This window comes from Emydura macquarii, unplaced genomic scaffold (genome assembly GCF_026122565.2).
Source record: "Emydura macquarii macquarii isolate MOO-44397 ecotype Brisbane River unplaced genomic scaffold, CSIRO-AGI_Emac_v2 contig_374, whole genome shotgun sequence".
NCBI classification, from domain to species: domain Eukaryota; kingdom Metazoa; phylum Chordata; order Testudines; family Chelidae; genus Emydura; species Emydura macquarii.
Window position 1 is genome coordinate 1,498,988 of NW_027130511.1, and position 19,920 is coordinate 1,518,907.

The 19,920-nt window shown below is 41.2% G+C and overlaps 1 long non-coding RNA gene across 1 annotated transcript in view; it reads right to left on the reverse strand.

Moving 5' to 3' along the window:
* The window catches only part of LOC137142492 (uncharacterized), a 34,868-nt gene extending 27,111 nt beyond the window's left edge, over positions 1 to 7,757 (reverse strand). The window contains exon 1 of the long non-coding RNA XR_010916947.1: positions 7,692 to 7,757. This is a non-coding gene — a long non-coding RNA (uncharacterized lncRNA). The remainder of the gene's footprint in view (positions 1 to 7,691) is intronic.
* Between the last annotated feature and the right edge of the window lie 12,163 nt (positions 7,758 to 19,920).

Sequence of the window (19,920 nt, forward strand, 5' to 3'; positions counted from 1 at the left end):
ACAGTTCAAGACCCTGACCCTAACCTATCTACTTCCTACACAAAAGAGGAAGCATTATAACTAAAATGCAAATGAGGCCTGGCTCATTTATTCATTTCCCCTTGTTCACCAACAGATGCTAGCAGAGAGCTCCCTCCCCTGTCCATCTGCAGTTCTCAATGAGATCTGGACTGCTTTTCTCTTTCTTCACAAACAGGTGTCAATAGCAAGGTCCTTAATCTCTAGGGGCTTCTGGCCACAGGACTTAGAGAAACTACCTCTCATCCCCAAAATTAGAGCTGGTCAAAAACCTTTCAGTGAAACAGTTTTCCATCAGTAAATGCCACTTTGTCAAAATCAAAATGTTTTCATGGCAGTGTGCTGATTTCAACAAAATTTTTGACAGAAGAGTTTCAAAACGATTAATAATTGTAATCACGTATTTCATTTCAATGTCCTCATCTTTTTTCATTTCAACTTTTATATTACATTATATATAAAATATTGAATATAAAATTGTATATTTATTTTATATTATATTTTGTTTCAGAACTATTGAAATGAAACCATCTGACTTTATCGAAACAAAACATTTTGATACAAGTCACTTAATGTTTCCAAATCCAACTTTTTCAGAATTTCTATTCCATAAACACTGAAAAATGTTGACTTTTCATCCCAATTCAGGATGAAAACACGTTTTGAAATATCAGAGTTCCCTGTGTTGTGGAAATTTCATTTTTCAACCATCACTGTGCAAAACTATTGCTAATACCACAATACATGACTTTGGGATTGATTCAGAATTTTCTCTCTCTCTTTTTTTAAAAGACAATCTTGTGTTATTACTGCACAATCTGGAACCAAGGGCATCATCTCAGAAAAATTCTGGAGGATGGGAGATAGTGCGGCAAAGTTCTACCAGCAACCCTGCTTCTCCTGCCTGTTGAGGATGTGGCTGCTTGTGAATGGTTAACAGGCCAGTCCCATTCCGTAGAGGGTAGGGAGGTGGAAGCCTGGGTGTGGTGTTGTCTCACCAATGACTGGCCCAGAGCAAGGATCAAGACCTGTCTCACTCCATGCTCAGCTCCAGCCCAGACCATCATGGGTACTCCTATTTGGCTGGCAGGGAGTGGAATGGCACTGACAATAGCCATTAGGCACCTCAGCCATGCCCACCGCACAGCAGCTCCCAAATGCCAGCTAACAAGGAGCTATGAAAAGCCTGGGGGCTGAGACAAACCAAGGTCAGAGGAGGGGGAATAAATTGCCTCCCCTTCCCTCATGCCATAACAACTGACATCCCTGTCTGGAACCTTTAGTATGTGAAGCTCTAGATCAATCGGCTCTGGTTTGCAGAGTTCAAAATATGTTTTGTGTTTGAACTATGCTCTTATGACAAAATTCTTCTTTCTTCCAATACAGGAGCACAGCTTCCATTAAAATCATTGAAAAGCATCTTGATGCATCTCAGGACAGAATTTGGCTCTTATAATTCTACCCTGGAAGATAGTTATGTCTATTAAGCAATACTAAAATAGAAAAGCCAAGAATCCTGCTAGTCAGGATTCATTCTGAAGACCAGATTTTCACCATAAGTCTGTCTTGCCCTAATGAAAGATGTCTGACTTTTGCAGCACCAATGGATGCACCTAGTTCACATAGCCATGGACTCTGCTCTTCCTTCTGTCTTTCTTGACAGAGGACTAGAATTTGATTGTAGTTTAAGTTCCCTGGCATCAATAATCTCCAGCTGGTCAGTTCTTTCCTCAGGCCCTTTGTGCCATGGTTGGGTTGTGGGTGGCCAGACCTACTAGTCAAAACCAGAGTCTGCAATCACAAGACAGGAGCGAGGAGTCCTCTGGGTCAAGATACCATGAGGTCAGAAGCAGGAGACAAATTGGAGATCAGAACCATGAGTCAGGAACCAGTCAGTCCAAGTAAAGATACTAGGAGGTCAGAGTGAGGAGACAAGCTGGAGGTCAGAACCACAAATCAAATGCCAGGTGTCACACCCAGGTCAGGATGCCAGGAATAAGCCAGAGGAGCAGGAGCAAGAAGTGCAAGGCACATAGTCCAGAACAGAGTGGAGCTCAGTTGTTCAGACAACTTCCTGTTCCTGCTGCTGGCTGAAGTAGGGTCAGCAGGTCAATCAGCTGATCTGAGACTCCACCAGTAGGAGGGCAGGATCAGAGCCTCAAATTGGGGCTGGGCTTCATGGGTCTCTCATTAGCAAGTATCAACTGGCTGCCAGATGGAAGGTTGGAGTGTGACTGTTCCTATATACTCTGGAGACCCGTGGGTCTTGAGTCTATAGCCTGTATCCACCAGTGTGTGACAGGTAATGCTTCCAAAAGAGCAGGGAAAGCATCCAGGGCTGTATTTTATGACTGCTTTTGGCTTCATGTTGTGCATCCCTGCCTGACTGGATGTGTTGTAGTAGTACTTCTAGGTAAAAAAGGCAAATGAAAGAAATTGGTTGGAAGGATTCGAAGACATAAGAGATCATTATTTCCTCAGGTGGAATGTGCTTTGCTTTTCTGTCCCTTTGCTAAAAGTTGCTTCACTGTACTCTGGATCTTTTCAGAGGAGTCTTTAAATGATTTCATAAGCATGTCATAGAGAGTTATAATTATCATTTGTGATTAATCCTACCCACGCCAGAAAATCGTGTAAGCTTCTTTACTAAAGGATATGTTTTACGTTTCTGTACCATATGTATAATGTAAGTGTTATGGTTGGGGGTGGTAAGGGCAGATGGGAAAAGAGAAATGTAGGCTAGAAGTGTTCTTCTGCTAGGTGAACACTGCGGTGGAGGGACTGCATGGGAAGAATAAGCCCTGCTTCTCTTCTTTGACATGATCCTGAGAGGTGCTGAGCACCTGCAGATCTAGTTCTCAGCCCTGACTGAGTCTGATTTGTGTTGCCTTAGCAGTGCAACCGCCTGATTCTAAAGTGCTCCTTTAACCATCTTCACCCTTGCCAGGAAGAGAATGAGCTTTGCTGTTTGATAAAGAATCACCTCCAGATTGCTATCTGAAGCTTCAAGGAGGACATTTAACCTGTGGCTTTGAAGTATGAAACTCTCTTTGGGCCTCCTAAAAGCCTTATCTTACCCAATATTTTTTTTGGGGGGGATACTGCTTCCGTTTCCCATTCCTGTGAGTCCAGAAGCTCCAATACTCAAATGAAGCTGCATGTGTTTAAATAAACTCTTAAAAATACTCTGTGTCCTGCTTTTGAATAGTGAAAACCATTTTTACTACGGGGGACAATTTAACAGCAAAACCAGTTTGTGGCTACAAAAATAACAGGCAGGAAGTTCTCATATATTCTAAGTAATCATTTATTTAAATTATTGTTAGATGAATTTGTCACATCCAAAAACATAGTGCACCAATGATTAAAGATACACTATGATTTGTTATCCTGTATTACAGTGAACTCCAGTTTATATCCTCTAAAAGTCATTATCAATTTATCAGTTTGCATTGCTATAATCCTTAATAGAAATCACTTCATAGGGTAATTTTGAAATGGAACTAAAATTAAAACAGTGACAAAACTATGCTAAAACAAGACAACACTATAGAAATACAAATTCCCACCTTTATTTTTTTCCCCTTTAATAAAAATTACAAATAAATCCTACATTATAATGCCTTTAATAATTATGTCAATACTTCAGCCTATTAACATTTAAGTAATCTAGTTTTTAAAAAACGCTGATGAATTAAACACATTGTAACTAATTGCTGTCTCAGTTCCTCTGGGGTAATTCTAGGGAAATCAAAGAAGTTACTCTTAATTCATACTAGTGTAATGGAGATCGCAGCTTGGGTTCAGATTTTCAAAACGGTCCAAATTAGGTGTCAATTCCCCTAGACTGTTTTCAACATTTCAGCTTTGACCATCTGCTACTGAACGTAACAGTGGTACCTAGGAAGGATGCAGTTGGTAGAAAATACCCCCTATACTGCTGAGTATGTCAGGTGCTGTAATTATCATGACCATCATCTTGGCCAGTACACCAGAGATTTAATGGGTTACTTCCAGAGCTGCTACAGCTTGAGTTAACAGTCAAGGCTCTCTAGCTGGGGCTGTATGGATCAGAAACAGAGGGGAACCTGCAACATATGTTCCTGACTGAGTTAAATACACAACGGTAAAATGCACCTCTCAAGCTACTGAATACTACACCTATGCCCAAGCAGAATGCATATGGAGTGGACATTTCAGGTACACCTTGGTTGGACATACCTACTTTACCAGGTCAGAGTTTCATTTCAATGGACACAATTTTTATATCACAGATTTCATGAGAGAAATATTAAATTTTGTAAAAAGGTGATGGTATGGTGTGATAGGACAGCCTAGTTTGGCGATTGACTGATCTTTGACTACTGGTGGTAGATATGCCAATGGCCTCTGAAGGGATATTAGATGTGGTGGGTTCTGAGTTATTACAGACAATTCTTTTGTGGTGTCTGGCTGGTGAGTCTTGCCCACATGCTCAGGGGTTAACTAATTGCCATATTTGGAGTCGAGAAGGAATTTTCCCCCAAGGCAGATTGGCAAAGGCTCTGTTTTTTTGTTTTTTGTTTTTTTGTTTTTTCCTTTCTCTGTAGCATGGGGCACGGTTCACTTGCTGGTGGATTCTCTGTACCTTAAAGTCTTTAAACCATGAATTGAGGACTTTAATAACTCAGTCATAGGTAGGGGTCTATTACAGGTGGGGTGGGTGAGGTTCTGTGGCCTGCATTGTGCAAGAGGTCAGACTAGATGATCATATTGGTCCCTTCTGACCTTAGATTCTATGACTCTATGAAACACTTTCACTGCAGAGATTCCATATATTTCTCTTGTACAACAAAGGTTTGAAAAGAGACCAGTTCAGCCAAATAAAGATGTAGAACCAAAAGTCATGCAATAAAAGTATTAGCTGGTTAAACAGAACACAGTAATGGCTAACTTACACCTCTTTTTCTTGTTCATATGCTGGAGCTCCTGAACTGGACACCAGGTGTAATGATTTTACAGCCTAACATATTATGTTCTCTTTAAAATATGCTTATAAATCTATACCCAAGCAACTAGCCTGAGTTATGGTTATTATTATTATTATGGTTATTATTTCTGTGTCTGCACCCTCAATTTTAGAGCCCATTCCTCAGCTTCTGTAAATCAAACTCTATTCTCTTCATTGGAGCTACATTGATTTACATCAGGTAAAGTTCAGGACCTAAGCATGCCAGCTTCTATAGAAAACATAGTCCCAGCCCCAAATACTTCACAATCTATGAAGACAAAAAAATATAGGAAGGGTTGAGGGAAAGAGATACTATTATGATCAGAGTGATGAGGGTGATGGTTGGTGCATGTTTTGTTCTCTCCATGGCCTTTGTGTTTTTTGTGCAGAGGAAGGCTACTAGGATGATCAGACGAATGGAAAACCTACCTTATGAGAGGAGACTCAAAGCGTTTGGCTTGTGTAGCCTAACCAAAAAGAGGCTGCAGGGAGATATGGTTGCTTTCTATAAATACATCAGAAGAATAAATACCAGGGAGGGAGAGGAGTTAAAGTTAAATGTCAATGTTTACACACGAACAAATGGATATAAACTGGCCTTCAACAAGCTTAGGTTTTAAATTAGACATAGCTTTCTAACCCTCAAAGGAGTGAAGTTCTGGAACAGTCTTCCAAGGGGAGCAGTGGAGGGTAAAATCAAACTGGCTTCAAGAATGAACTTGCTAAGTTTATGGAGGGGATGGGATACTGAGGATGCTTACAATGGAATGCAGCCAATCTGCGACTACTAGCAGCAAATATCTCCAATGGCTTTGATGAAATACCAGAAGGGGAGGGCTCTACGTTACTACAGAGAATTCTTTTCCAGGTGTATAGCTGGTGTCTCTTGTCTACATGCTCAGAGTCTAACTGATCACCATATTTGGGGTAAGGAAAGAATTTTCCACCGGGGTCAGATTGGCAGAGAGCCTGGGGCTTTTCATCTTTCTTTGCAGCATGGGGCATGGCTCACTTGGTTTAAACTACTGTGAATGGTGGATGCTCTGTAACTTGAAGTCTTTACATCATGATTTGAGGACTACAGTAACTCAGCCAGAATGTATGGGTTTATTATAAGAATGAATGGGTGAGTTTCTGTGTCCTGCAACGTGCAGTCAGTCAGACTAATTGATCATAATGGGCCCTTATGGCCTTAAAGTTTATGAATCTATGGACACAAGTCAGAGCTGTTGAAGTAAATTATGGTTGATACACAAAGGACCCAGAGCCCAGAGTTGGAGTGGGAGAACCATGTGATTTCCACACACACCCACAAACAGGTGACATCTTGAGGCCTGAGACCTACAGAAATCCACTTAAACAGATCAGGAGGGATCAGAGGTACAGCTTGTCTGTTAGCTGTGAGATGAAGAACTCGAGGACAGGAAGGGTAGATTCTTTACCCTTCCCCTTCCTCAACCCAGCCTTGTCCTTCCTTCAGTTGGCCCTTGTGCACTGCTGCACAGGAAGCCTCAAAGATAGTCATTCCTTTACCATACAAGGGGTTTGCACCTCCCTGCATGAACCCTCAACAAAGCTAGCTTCCTGCCCCTAACACAACAGACTGAGATTCAGAGTCCTGGCTGCATTTCATGTCTCAAGAAGCCATAGTTTGCATTACTGTCACAGTTAAGGATCAGCTTGGAGTCATTGTAAACGATCCATGAGAAGACAGAAGCTCAATGCGTCCCCTGAGGTTGTAGAACAGGAGCACCTTGAACCTGTCTTGAGGCAAGGTACCAGGAAATGCAGCGGGTCTGTCTACTGCAGTAAGCCATGGTCCACCTAGCTGCACACACAGCCTTCACCTGTTTACTCCAGGCTTTAAATAGTGTGCATGAGCCATCTGGGACCTCAGTGGTTGAGTCAGCCAGTGAAGTTTGAGCCCACAGGATTTCTAAGTTGTTGTACTCAACAGTGTCAGAACTGTCAAATCGTGGTGTGGACATGGCAGCTGTCTGGGAGCCAGTCTGTGTGGGTTCTAGACTGGCAGATCCTCACACTATGCCCATTCCACTTCCAGTGGTACATATGAGATTGCATGGATGCAAAGTGGATTAACCTGCTAATGCAAAAAGTGAGGAGCAAAAATGCCATCTTCTTGCTCAACATATCTGCTTCCTGTGTGTCTTCTAGTACAACTAACTGTTTAGTACAGAGCCAATGAAGCAACCAAACGAATGCCTTGGATTGTGGTACACATGTCATCAACAAATTAATAATCCCCAGGCCAGCCTCAAGATCTTTATTACAGGAAACAAATTAGAAAAAACAATTTGATTTTGACTAAGCAGTTTGAGTTTGTGTGGTTCACATTAGAAAAATCTTTTGATATGTACCAAAAAACCTCAGCAAACTTGTTAGTAAAGTCAAGGAAAAAACAAACAGAACTTCCCCCAGGGTCATTTTCATGGAACAAGTCTTCTGACTTTGTGTGTACATAAGTTGTGTGTTAGAAAGTGAAAGAGGTTTTTTATTGCCACACCACCAAAAGATAGACAAAAAAATCATACATTTTATGGCCAAATGCAACATGACTTTGAAAAGTATTTTTATGAAAAGTAATAGAAGTTAAAGAATCTAACTAACCATCAACTGTAATCAGTATATAAATATAATTTACATATGTAATGTATATACTTACATTCCCCTTTTTCGATTACCCCATTTTCTCTCTGAGATTCCCATTGGCTAAGGTGATCAACCTGAGAGATCCCACTGAACTCAGTCGACAAGCTGAATATGACCTCAGCAGCTGTTTCTGCTTTTAAGGTCACTGAGAAACTTAAACTGTTTTCCTTTCCCTCCCTCTTTAGGATTAAATAGCAGTATGGTCAAAAATAACTGACTAGCATATAAATCTCAAGAGCGATTCTAACAACAATAAATATCCAATGCAGAGATATAAGGTGCAGAAAAAGATCCCTTTGGGGTCATCACAACAATTACAGGATGTTCTTCTGATACAAATTGGTCCAGATCTTGACCACTGATATTGTGCTGTAAAGCAAAGGACATGAAAGGGAATAAGAAGGGTTTCTACAGGTATATTACCAACAAGAGGAAAATTAGGGAAAGAGTGGGCCACTTACAGAATGGGGGAGGCAACCTAGTAACAGAAGAGAAAGCTGAGGTACTCAATGCCTTTTTAGCCCCTATCTTCACAGACAAGGTCAGCTCCCAGACTATTGCACTGGGTGGCATAGAATGGGGAGGAGGTGACCATCCCTCAGTGCTGAAGGAACAGGTTCAGGACTATTTAGAAAGATTTGCCATACACAAGTCTATGGGGCCAGATGCAATGCATCCAAGGGTGCTGAGGGAGTTGGCTGATGTGAGTTCAGAGCCATTGGCTATTATCTTTGAAAGCTCATGGCAATTGGGGGAGGTCCCTGATGACTGGAAAAAAACAAATATAGTGCCCATCTTCAAGAAAAGGTGGAAAGAGTATCCAGGGAACTACAGACCGGTCAGCCTCACCTCAATCCCTGGAAAAATCATGGAGCAGGTCCTCAAGGAATCCATTTTAAGGCACTTGGAAGAGAGGAAGGTGATCAGGAACAGTCAACATGAATTCACCAAGGGCAAGTCATGCCTGACCAATCTGATTGCTTTCTATGAAGATGTGACTGGCTCTGTGGATGTGGGGAAGCGGTGGACGTGATATACCTTGACTTTAGCAAAGCTTTTGATAGTTTCCCACAGTAATCTCATCAGCAAGTTAAAGAAGTATAGGTTGGATGAATGAACTATAAAATGGATAGAGAAATGGCTAGATTATCAGGCTCAACAGGTAGTGATCAATGGCTCGATGTCTAGTTGACAGCTGGTCACAAGCGGAGTGCTCCAGGGGTCGGTCCTGGGGCTGGTTTTGTTCAACATCTTCATTAATTATCTAGAGGATGGGGTAGATTGTACCCTCAGCAAGTTTGCAGATGACGCTAAACTAGGGGGAGTGGTAGATACCCTGGAAGGTAGGGATAGGATACAGAGTGACCTAGACAAATTGGAGGATTGGGCCAAAAGAAATTTGATGAGGTTCAACAAGGACAAGTGCAGAGTCCTCCACCTAGGACAGAAGAATCCCATGCACAGCTACAGACTGGGGACCGACTAGCTAGGCAGCAGTTCTGCAGAAAAGGACCTGGGGGTTACAGTGGATAAGAAGCTGGATATGAGTCAGCAGTGTGCCCTGGTTGCCAAGAAAGCTAATAGCATATTGGGCTGCATTAGTAGGAGCATTGCCAGCAGATCGCGGGAAGTGATTATTCCCCTCTATTCAGCTTTGGTAAGGCCGCATTTGGAGTATTGTGTCCAGTTTTGGGCCCCCCACTACAAAAAGGACGTGGACAAGTTGGAGAGAGTCCAGCGGAGGGCAACAAAAATGATTAGGGGGCTGGAGCACATAACTCATGAGGAGAGGCTGAGGGAACTGGGCTTAATTAGCCTGCAAAAGTTTGATAGCAGCCTTTAACTACCTGAAAGGGGGTTCCAGGGAGGATGGAGCTAGACTGTTCTCAGTGGTGACAGATGACAGAACAAGGAGCAATGGTCTCAAGTTGCAGTGGGGAAGGTCTACATTGGACATTAGGAAAAGGTTTTTCACTAGCAGGGTGGTGAAGCACTGGAATGGGTTACCTTGGGAGGTGGTGGAATCTCCATCTTTAGAGGTTTTTAAGCTGAGGCTTGACAAAGCCCTGGCTGGGATGATATAGCTGAGGTTAGTCCTGCTTTGAGCAGGGGGTTGGACTAGATGACCTCCTGAGGTCCCTTCGAACTCTAATATTCTATGATTCTATGAAAGTTACAAATAAATTTGCCACCATATTTTTATCAGAGTCTGTATCTTCTAAGGTTAGATGAACCAGTTAGAATGAAAAAATTGATCAAAATCTATGAATTAACCTCATACCAACTATGTAGAGGAGCTTCCCAGCAAGGGAAGAAATGGAAGCTTGGGAACTTTATTCTACTGGGGACAAAACACTAGTAAAATGTATTGTAGAAAACAATCCTGTATTGGCAGAGCACTGGATTGGATGATCATCTTAGCATTTTCCATTTCTGTTGTCAATGTTTAATACTGGGGTGTGCAGTATGAGACTCTTGAGGTTCTAAATTGTGGCCCTCAAGGGTAACTGTGTTAAGAAAAAAACTTGTATTTGATTATGAATTGAAAATATGTTCCTGAACTTTACACTGAAGTGCTTGACTCAGCCCCTTTACCATCAAGAGAAGGTCGGAGGTACTACCTCCTCTGTTCCTTGCCAGCATCTCCCTCACAGTTCCATGAGCATCTCTGGTGTGTGTTGAGAGTGCTCAGAACAGCTGCTGTCTCTGTCCTGTTGCTGTTGCTCAGCAGCACTCCCACCAGCCACCTGCTGGATTGCAGAGACGGGAAGAGAGTAGCTCTGGCAGCTCCATGGCCTGCTTCCTTGCACATTCTGGACTCCACAAGAGAAGCAGGATAAGAGCTTGATTGTTTTGATACTTTTTTTGGCTGAGAATAGCAAAGAATGGCTCCTTTCACTCACAGCCATCCAGGGCAGCCAAGAAAGAGAGGAGAAGCTGAGAACTAAACTTGCTATGGCTCCCTGATTCTCTGTCCCAACACAGGTTAGAGCAATCTGTGTACTGTTCTAACTTGTACCAGCTAGGAAGGTTCTCAAGAGATCCTACATCAGTTGGGCATAGCTGGAGTGCAACGTGCACAAACTCTTCTCCCTCCTTTCAACATGCTTCCTGAGCCAAGGGCTGTGGGGAGGTATGTGTGGGAGATACATATGCTGAAACTAAGGATTTCTGCACACTAGGGGAATCCCCAGTAGAGGACTTGCATGTGGTTTCTGTTCCCTTTCACCATCTGCATGGTACAAATGAAGTGGGTCAGGTCAGAGAATCAAGTACTGATTGTGGGTCTTGATAGTTTTGAAATACTATGTTTGTCCCTAGGGGCAAAATATATGTGGGATAGTGTAAATTGGTTCAGATAGAATTGACCAATCCCTTCCCAAACCTTCCCCCTTTTCTACAACTAAACTCCAACTGAACATTTTCTAAATATTTGGATCTTTTCTTTGCCTCCCTATTCTCCTGCTGGGACTGGAAGTGCCAGAAATCAATCTCTCTCTCTCTCTCTCTCTCTCTCTCACACACACACACACACACACACACAAATTGCCAGCTTTGTCAGTTTTGAAGACTCAACATTCATCTTTCACAAGGGGCTGGATCTGCTAGATTTTGAAGCTGATTGGACCAGGCAGGACAGCCCAAAGAAGCTGTAGCAAGGCTAAGAAACTGGCCCAAGAAATATAGATTGCCCAGAAGCATCCAAAATGTCCCGTGTTATATCAGCCCCCATTGGCAAAGGGATACCATTCACTGACACAGGGCTGTGCAGTGCAGCTGTGCAAAACTTCAAAAGTAAATTGAACAACAGCAAAATCAGAGAGTTACCCTTATTGTTTCGGAATCATAAATGTGGTCTGATTTAGCAAATAGCCCATGAGAATAGGCTACATTTTGAGTAAAAATTAATCTTTTTTTTTTTAAGACAAAATGTTGAGATGTTGAAGAAAATGTAAAGAAAGGGGAAATATAAAATATTCCATGGACCATTATTTCTCACACTATTCCTGTGCATTTGTCTTACCTATTTCTTGTTTTATTGTTACATTTTTCTTATAACATATCCTTTTTTCCCTTTCTTTATTAACCGGTGAAACAAATCCTCATTATTATCAAGACAAAGAGTTTGGAAAGATGTTTTATTATATAGGGATTAGAGATTTATATGGCATTTTAATGGAATCTGCAATTACACTAGCTGGATAAAAACTATAAGCATTATGAATCTTCACATTTTAAAATGATCATCACCTGGTAATAGAAGGAAATTTCTCTCTCCATGGAAGGAACAGTATCACACAGTTAGAGGTATAATAAGAATTTTATGCCTTGCGCTGAAACAATATTATTTATTTTTGTGTTCATTCATTCTATTTTGATAGAATTTAAGGACCCCAGTCAGGGATCAGAACCTTATTGTGTTAGGCACTGAACAAACACAATCCACAGAAAGTCCTTGCCCCAGAGAGCTCCCAATCTAAGGTTGAAATTAAATGCAACAGGAGGCTTAAACATCCAGTGATTGCCCAGTGCGAGAGAAAAGATACCTGTCTAAACAGACAATTGGCCTGTTCCAACATGGCAATTCTTAATTCTTATGCCACCTCAGTGAAGGGATAAAGGAAGATAGGGAGGGCAATAATTTAATAATACAGTAATTAGATAGAATTCTTTTCATAGTTGCTCTGAAACTCACCACTGAAATCAATGTAAGAAATCTGTGCCTGACTAGCATTTCATGGTTGTCTATATGCGCCACTCAAAACTTCATGATAGCAACAGAGTAAGAGCTTGGATACTTCTATTATGGCTCCTAATACTGGAGCTAGAGGATAATCTCCATTAAGTCTTATTAGTATAGTATCTATGTTACATCGTTGAGCAGTTCTGATATGACCGAGTGGAAGGCAGGTGCAACATACACACATGTAAATGTGCCTTAAATCCTTCAGATAGATTACTTTGTATACTATTTATTTACTGTACTCAGTTACAATTTTTTCATTCTTTGAGCCAGATCTGCTGTCCCACTAAATCAGTTTGCCAGTGCAGCACAAAGTGACGCTAAAGCTGCCATATAGGAGCAGCTGAGGATTTCCCTCTGATAGAAGCCAGAATGCTCAGTTTTATTACAGCTCCTGTTGGTCCCATCCAGGGCAGGGTGCATACCAGGACAGGACAGGCAGTTCTGGGGGCAGGAGGAGGTGAAGCTAGACCTTGATGTGCTTTCTTGATCTTCTGCCAGTAGATCTGTCTCTGAAGGTATGTCTACACTGCAGTTAGAAACCTGTTACTGGCTTTCAGCTGACTCAGGCTTGCAAAATCAGCTTGCGGGGCTGTTGAATTGCAGTATAGACATTTTGGCTTGGACATCCCAAGCACTGGGACTCTCCACCTCATGGGGTGCTAGACCCCAGGCTCCAGCCTGAGCTCAGAAATGTACACTGCAATTAAGCAGCCCGTTAGCCTGAGCTCTGCAAGCCTGAGTCAGCTGGCCCAGGCCAGCCGCGGGTGTCTAATTGCAGTGTAGATTCACTTGACAGAACTCTTCTAATAGGCATAAGATGGTCTAGCCCAGAAGCTACTGCAATTGCACTGAGGACTAGTTCATTCTTTTATCCCTACTGCCAGGATTGAAGCAGAAAGGTGGTCTTAAGCCAGCTCTACTTCCCCACCCAGCAATAGAATTCAATGCAGATGAAGTCTCTCTCTCCATGTTTATACATCTGTCTGGCTACTTGGTTGTTCAGATAATATGTCCTTCTACTACCTTTCATTTCAGTTTTTTCCATGTCTTTCATTTCAGTCACCTGAAATATAATATCCACCTTTTTATAAAACTATTTTAAAACATGCAAATAAGTACAGTAAGTTGATAGTACGGGAGTTGGGAGATTAGACTATGAAGTTTTTCAAAGGTTACCCACTGTCACATAGCAGAAATTAGACAATGACAACAACAAAAAATCCATAGGTTTATGGCCTTGCTTCTAAATTCTTACTCTCCGATAATTATATGCAATAAGAAAGGAGAGAAGGAAAATAAAAGAGAATTATTGATCCATAAAGTGCAAACAAAAAGGAAACGCATTAGTGGGTATGTGAATTCAATATACAAAAAAAAAAAAAGTTGTTGCCTGGGTCCATTTCCAAGGAACTAGACATATAATTATATAACGTATAATTACTTAGCTTGCAAGTTAGATAGAGGTAGGTCAGTATGTTCCAGTGTTTGCATGAAATAACTAATGAAATAGAGTCTCTCCACTTGTCCCTTGCTTGGGGAAGAATTTTATTAAATAAAATCCAGGGGTATAAAAGTGCATTAATGGGTTGTTTTCTGGTTTCCATGGGACAAATATATTCCACAATCAATTTTGTTTCTTTTCTTAATAAAAATGAATGTAATGCTGATGGAAGATGTCAGAGTGGCAGCCTCAAAGAATGTGAGTCCTTTGTTTCTCCATAGAACAGGTAAGACATTAGAAGTAGCAGTGCAAGATTCCCCAAACTGCCGCCACCAAAATACACCAATTTTGGTCAGGAGGGACTTTCTGTAAGCAAGGAATATAAATATCTCTTCAGTCCTTGGCTTCTCTCCTGAGATGGCCAACAAGGAGTCAAAGGCAAGTGCTGAAGGTACTGCAAACACTAGGTCCATATAGGTCCCAGCATCTGGTGTAGTCCAACAGTACACATGTCTAATAGAAAGGAATTTTTCAGTAAGGCTGAAACAACAACAACAACCTGCAAAGTTATAAGCAAAAGAGTATCCAGTGGGCCAATGGAAGTATACCGACTTACTCCAGCTGAGGATCTGGTTCAATAAATACAGGCTAGTCACACTATATGGGGTTTTCTGAACCAAAACTGTGGTAACTAATTCTTGTTTTCCAGGCAGTTTCAGAAAATAAATCAATGGGGGACATAGCACTTCCATCTGATAAATGATTGATACACACAAGAGTGCTTTCACCCCCAAATCCTTATTTTTATTGAGTCTAAAGCACACATTTAAAATAGCAATAGACTAGAGCTCCCCCAGATACAGTTACCCAAAGTTTAAGGTGGTGTTGAATGGTCAGAAGCAGATTTCTGGTGGTCAGCCTTCATCCCAGCCATTGGGGAGTTGGATGTCAGTCTCCTAGCTCATTGAAATTCTCTCCGAACTTCTCCAAATTACACACTCTAACTAATCTCTTTATAGGTTTCTCCATACAAAGCACATAACTCATAATAACCCCCTAGTGGGCAAACAATTTTCCTAGCATCAGCAAATGATAACTCCTAATTCTACTTATCAGCAAAGCTACTCCCAACAAGAAACTCATAATCATAGACGTCCAGATCAAAGGTCAGCTATCCACACTCCTTTCCATTCTCACGAATCTGTCACATTATCTATCCTTATTAGCAACACTGCAGCTGTGTAGCTGTTTTTTCTGCTTAAGCACAGAATAAATTATTCCTGACTATGTGGTGTTCTTGCTTCCATTTAATGGGGGCTGAGTACATAAAATTGCAATGGTTATGTTAAGTCCAGTTCTTTCATAACAATACCAGATATCACTACCCTAGAAAATAATCCCTTTGCCCTGAAGTACTTGTGATGTCTAAGTGCTCCTACCATTTATTATTAGTAGCTTTTTGTACATGTCTGTTTGACCAGTAAAATAATGTGACAAATAGAGGAGAATAATCACTTCCCTCCATCTGCTGGCAAGGTTCTTAATAATGCAGCACAAGGTTCCGTTAGCCTTCTTGACAACAAGGGCACATTGTTGACTCATATATAGCTTCTTGTCCACTGTAATCCCCATGTCTTTTCTGCAGAACTGCTGCCTAGCTAGTCAGTCCCCAGTCTGTAGTAGTGCATGGGATTCTTCCATGTTAAGTGCAGGACTCTGCACTTCTCCTTGTTGAACCTCATTAGATTTCTTTTGGACCAATCCTCCAGTTCATCTAGGTCACTCTGTATCCTATCCCTGTCCTCCACCGTATCTACCACTCCCCCCAACTTAGTGGCACCTGTAAACTTGCTGAGGGTGCAATCCACTCCATCATCCAGATCATTAATGAAGATGTCGAACAAAAAGGGCCCCAGGATCAACCCCTGGGGCACTTGGCTTGTTACCAGCTGGCAACTAGACATTGAGCTGTTGATCATTACCCATTGAGCCCAACGATATAGCCAGATTTCTATCCACCTCATAGTCCATTAATCTAACCCATTCTTCTTTAACTTGCTGGCAAGAAAACTGTGGGAGACTGTATCAAGAGCTTTTCTAAAGTCAAGAAATCACTTCCACTGCTTTCCCCACATCCACAGAGCCAGTTATCTCATCACAGAAGGCAATCAGGTTGGTCAGGCATGACTTGCCCTTGGTGAATCTGTGCTAAATGTTTCTGATCATCTTCCTCTCTTCCAAGTGCCTCAAAATGAATTCCTTGAGCACCTGGATCCATGATTTTTCTGGGAAGTGAGGAGAGGCTAATTGGTCTGTAGTTCCCCAGATCCTCCTCCTTCCCTTTTTTGAAGATGGGCATTATATTTGCCTTTTTCCAATGATCCTAGACCTCCCCCCAGTTGTGACAGGTTTTCAAAAATAATGGCCAAATGCTCTGAAATCACATCAGCCAGCTCCCTCAGCAGCCTCAGATGCACTGCATCTGACCCCATGGAATTGTACATGTCCAGTTTTTCTGAAAAGTCCTGAACCTATTCTTTCACCACTGAGATCTGTTCACTTCCTCCTCATTCTGTGCTGCCCAGTGCAGTAGTCTGGAAGCTGACATTGTCTGTGAAGACAGAGGCAAAAAAAGCATTGAGTACTTCAGCTTTTTCCACATCATCTGTCACTAGGTTGCCTCTTCTATACAATAAGGGGCCTGCACTTTCCCTGACCTTTTTGCTAACATACCAGTAGAAACCCTTCTTGTTGCCCTTCACTTCCCTTGCTCGCTGCAACTCCAGTTGTTGCATGTTGTTGGACTTGTTTAATCCAGACTTGTTTAATCTTCACTGAACTTTAAAGGAGTTCAAATCAATGCTAGGATTTGGGATGAATCCTTTTTTAAATTAAACTGACCCACTCTTTTTCCCAGAATAAAATTATAGCTGCTTGGTACCTCACACTTGTCCATCTTATCCACTCCTCCCAAATTTCCTTCTTGGCACTTCCCTTAAAGACTTCCCACTTAAAACTGCTTCTGCTCTATCTACGATGTATGTAGATTGCTTCAGCCTTGTCAAATGGCCTCATAAATAGTCTCTGATGGCCGCCAACATGGCTGTTAGTCAGATGACTGAACTCGCCCCTCCTCAGAAAACCTATGGTTTAATTATTAACTCCTTAGTCATTCAGGAATTCTGCATGTGGGGCCAACAAATGAGTGACCAGAGCTGATACATTTAATTATTTCATGGGCAGGAAAAGAGTAAAGTGTGTGAGTAAGCAATGGGGACGGGTTAGAGAACTGACTAAGGTTAAGAATAAGGCAAGAAACAAGCCAAATGCCCTTCTACAAAAACAAAAAAAATGTGGAATCATTTAACAGTGCTATAGTACCTTCCTCAAGCCAACATTTTCTAAATACTAGTCATATAGGAATTCAATTTAGGGCCTGGATGGTGCTTCCAGAATCCAGAAGACGAAAACAAGCTGAGGATATAAATACTTGCACAGGGCTTTGCAAAGCTATAAACTCTCTGTGTGGTGGATATTATTGTAATCAGAACTGGGCATGTCTGAAACTAGTTATAGTCACCTCTGGCTCTCAACAAAATCTACTAAACCTACTTGCTGCACTGACATCCCAGAGCTGGTACATGCCTAAACAGCCCTGTAAGAGAGAGAACAGTTTTTTCAAAGCCTTCAAGAGGCATGTGAGACCTCTATGCCTATTTGCTTCCTTTATTCCAAAATTCTTCTGAAAAAGACAGGAGTGAAGTAACAGAAATGATTAATTTTTGTATCAATTCAACTCCCTGTGAAAACATTTCTAGAGAAACAAATATGAAAGAATGAGAGAAAGTGTCTGTGAGTTATCTGGTTAAAATTCTATCCTTAAAAATAACCCCTAAAAATGTTCTCTTTTTAACTTGTAGTTATACAATGGACTGGAGAAGACAGTATAGTTTACTGAGGACTTGTCTACACTGCACGGCTCTGTCGATGCAAGGTACACAAGTCATGTTACATAAGTAATGCAACTAACGTTGATGTACCTTGCACTGAGTAACTTCATTCTCTTCACTACATTATGTGGATGGGAGATACTCTCCCATCAACACAGCTGACACGTCTTCTTCCAGTGGAGTACCAGAGTCAATGGGAGAAGCAATTGGCAATTGATTGAGCATGACTTCACCAGACCCACTCAATCAATGCCACTGCATTGACGGCTGCATTGCCGACATAGCTGCCCAATGTAGACAAGTCCTGAATCGATATTTTGCAGTTTGGGAAGCACAGTGCAAATAATTTCCATTTTAAAATAAAGAAAAAAAAGAAAAAAACATGCATGGACCATGATAAATCCTAGTGTGTTATACTAAAAAATGCTCCTGTCTTCATCCCCAATCCTTCAATGAGTTCTGTGCAAGTTTGGAGCAGTTGTTGTTGTTATATAGAGCTGTGAGGTATAGCTGTGGAGACAAAGGCCATTGTCTGTTTTCAAAGGCAGGGTCCTGAACTGTAGGGGGACAGATTAGCCAGAGGCAGCCCACAGTTTACACAGTTTCTGTGTCATGTAATGCTTTAATAAAAGTCACATAATTTTTAGCTATAAGCTCTCCTTAAAGTAATGAACAATGCACTTCAGCAGGGTTCTGTGAAGGTTGAAGTGTCTGTCTGTGTGGATGTAGTATCAGCTTCTGAGCCCAGGAAAAGATTTATCTAACTATCTTTCTATCTGTGAAGAGTTTTAGGCAGGTTAGTAGTTACTCAGGTCCTTGAAGGTTAAGGAAAGAACACAACTACTATCATTAATTTATTCTGGGGAAAAATCTTGATGTCTCTTGTGGTTTCAGGGAGAGCTATACCTCTTTTCCCAACCCAACCCCACTCCAGAAAAGAAGGTGTAATTACAGTTTGGTTGTTGTCTCTGCTCACAAAAGGTGCTTCAGAGTGTGGAACAACCTGTCTTTAATCAGTAATATTATGCATTTGTTCATAGTACAGTACCTCTGCAGAGCACTCTAGATGGTCATTCTTTGAGCTCTTCTAATACCTGGTCTAGAAAGAACTGGAGGTGGCTAAAGGGAGAATGATATTTAGTTTCTTATCCATGCAGTGGGGACAAATTGGGGCCATTGAAAAAAAAGTGTTTCCTCTGGGTTTTGCTTGGAAACAGAACTTTCATGGCTAATTATTTCATTTTAAGTGGATGGGGAAAATCTATTTCAATTCAGAACTATTTAAGTTTCTCCTTTTTTATCTTAATTTCCTCCTCCTGACATTTCTACAAGAAATTATCATTTCCATTTCTTCCCTACCTCATCCCACACACACCGCAAAAGAAACAATTATTCAAACATGACTCCAGCTTCAAAGAACTCTTGTTGGCATTCAAAAATTCACAGTCAGTTAGGAAACTGAGCCTAAAATTTCAGAAATATTCCAGTATGCTTTTGACTTTTTCAGCACTGGCTGTTTAAATCATGTTCAAATCCAGGTTAGCCAGGAACTGTCTTTAAGAACTGTGTTCTTACATTTTTATCCTACAACCACAGATAGGATCAAAGGACTATGATTGGCATCTGAAGATTCCCAACTAGCATTATCTAAGAGAGTCAGAATATTTCAAGCCTCTTTCCTCCTGTGTAAAATAATCCTGCAGTTGTCACATGTTTAGTGGGGAACATCTGGATGCATGGATAAAAGTACACAGCTGTCTCGTACAATTTATTAATCCATTTCCCTGCCTATACCGGGGGCCAATTTTTTGTTTTGTTTTTGATTCCCTGCCCCCCCCCCCCCCCCCCCCCCCCACACACACACACACACACACCTCTGACTCATATAACTGTCATTTTTTAAATATTTTAAGATGGTATTCAATTTTTTGCCTGTCCCAATAAATCCACCCTAAATTCCTCATGCTTATAACTGCAGTATCTGTTCAACTACTAGATTTATAGTTCACTGAATAGAAAAATTCCAAATAGAGCTGCTTTAATAAGAAAATCAATAGAGGGATATTTAAAATTAGAGAGAAGTACCAATTTATTCTTTTTCTTT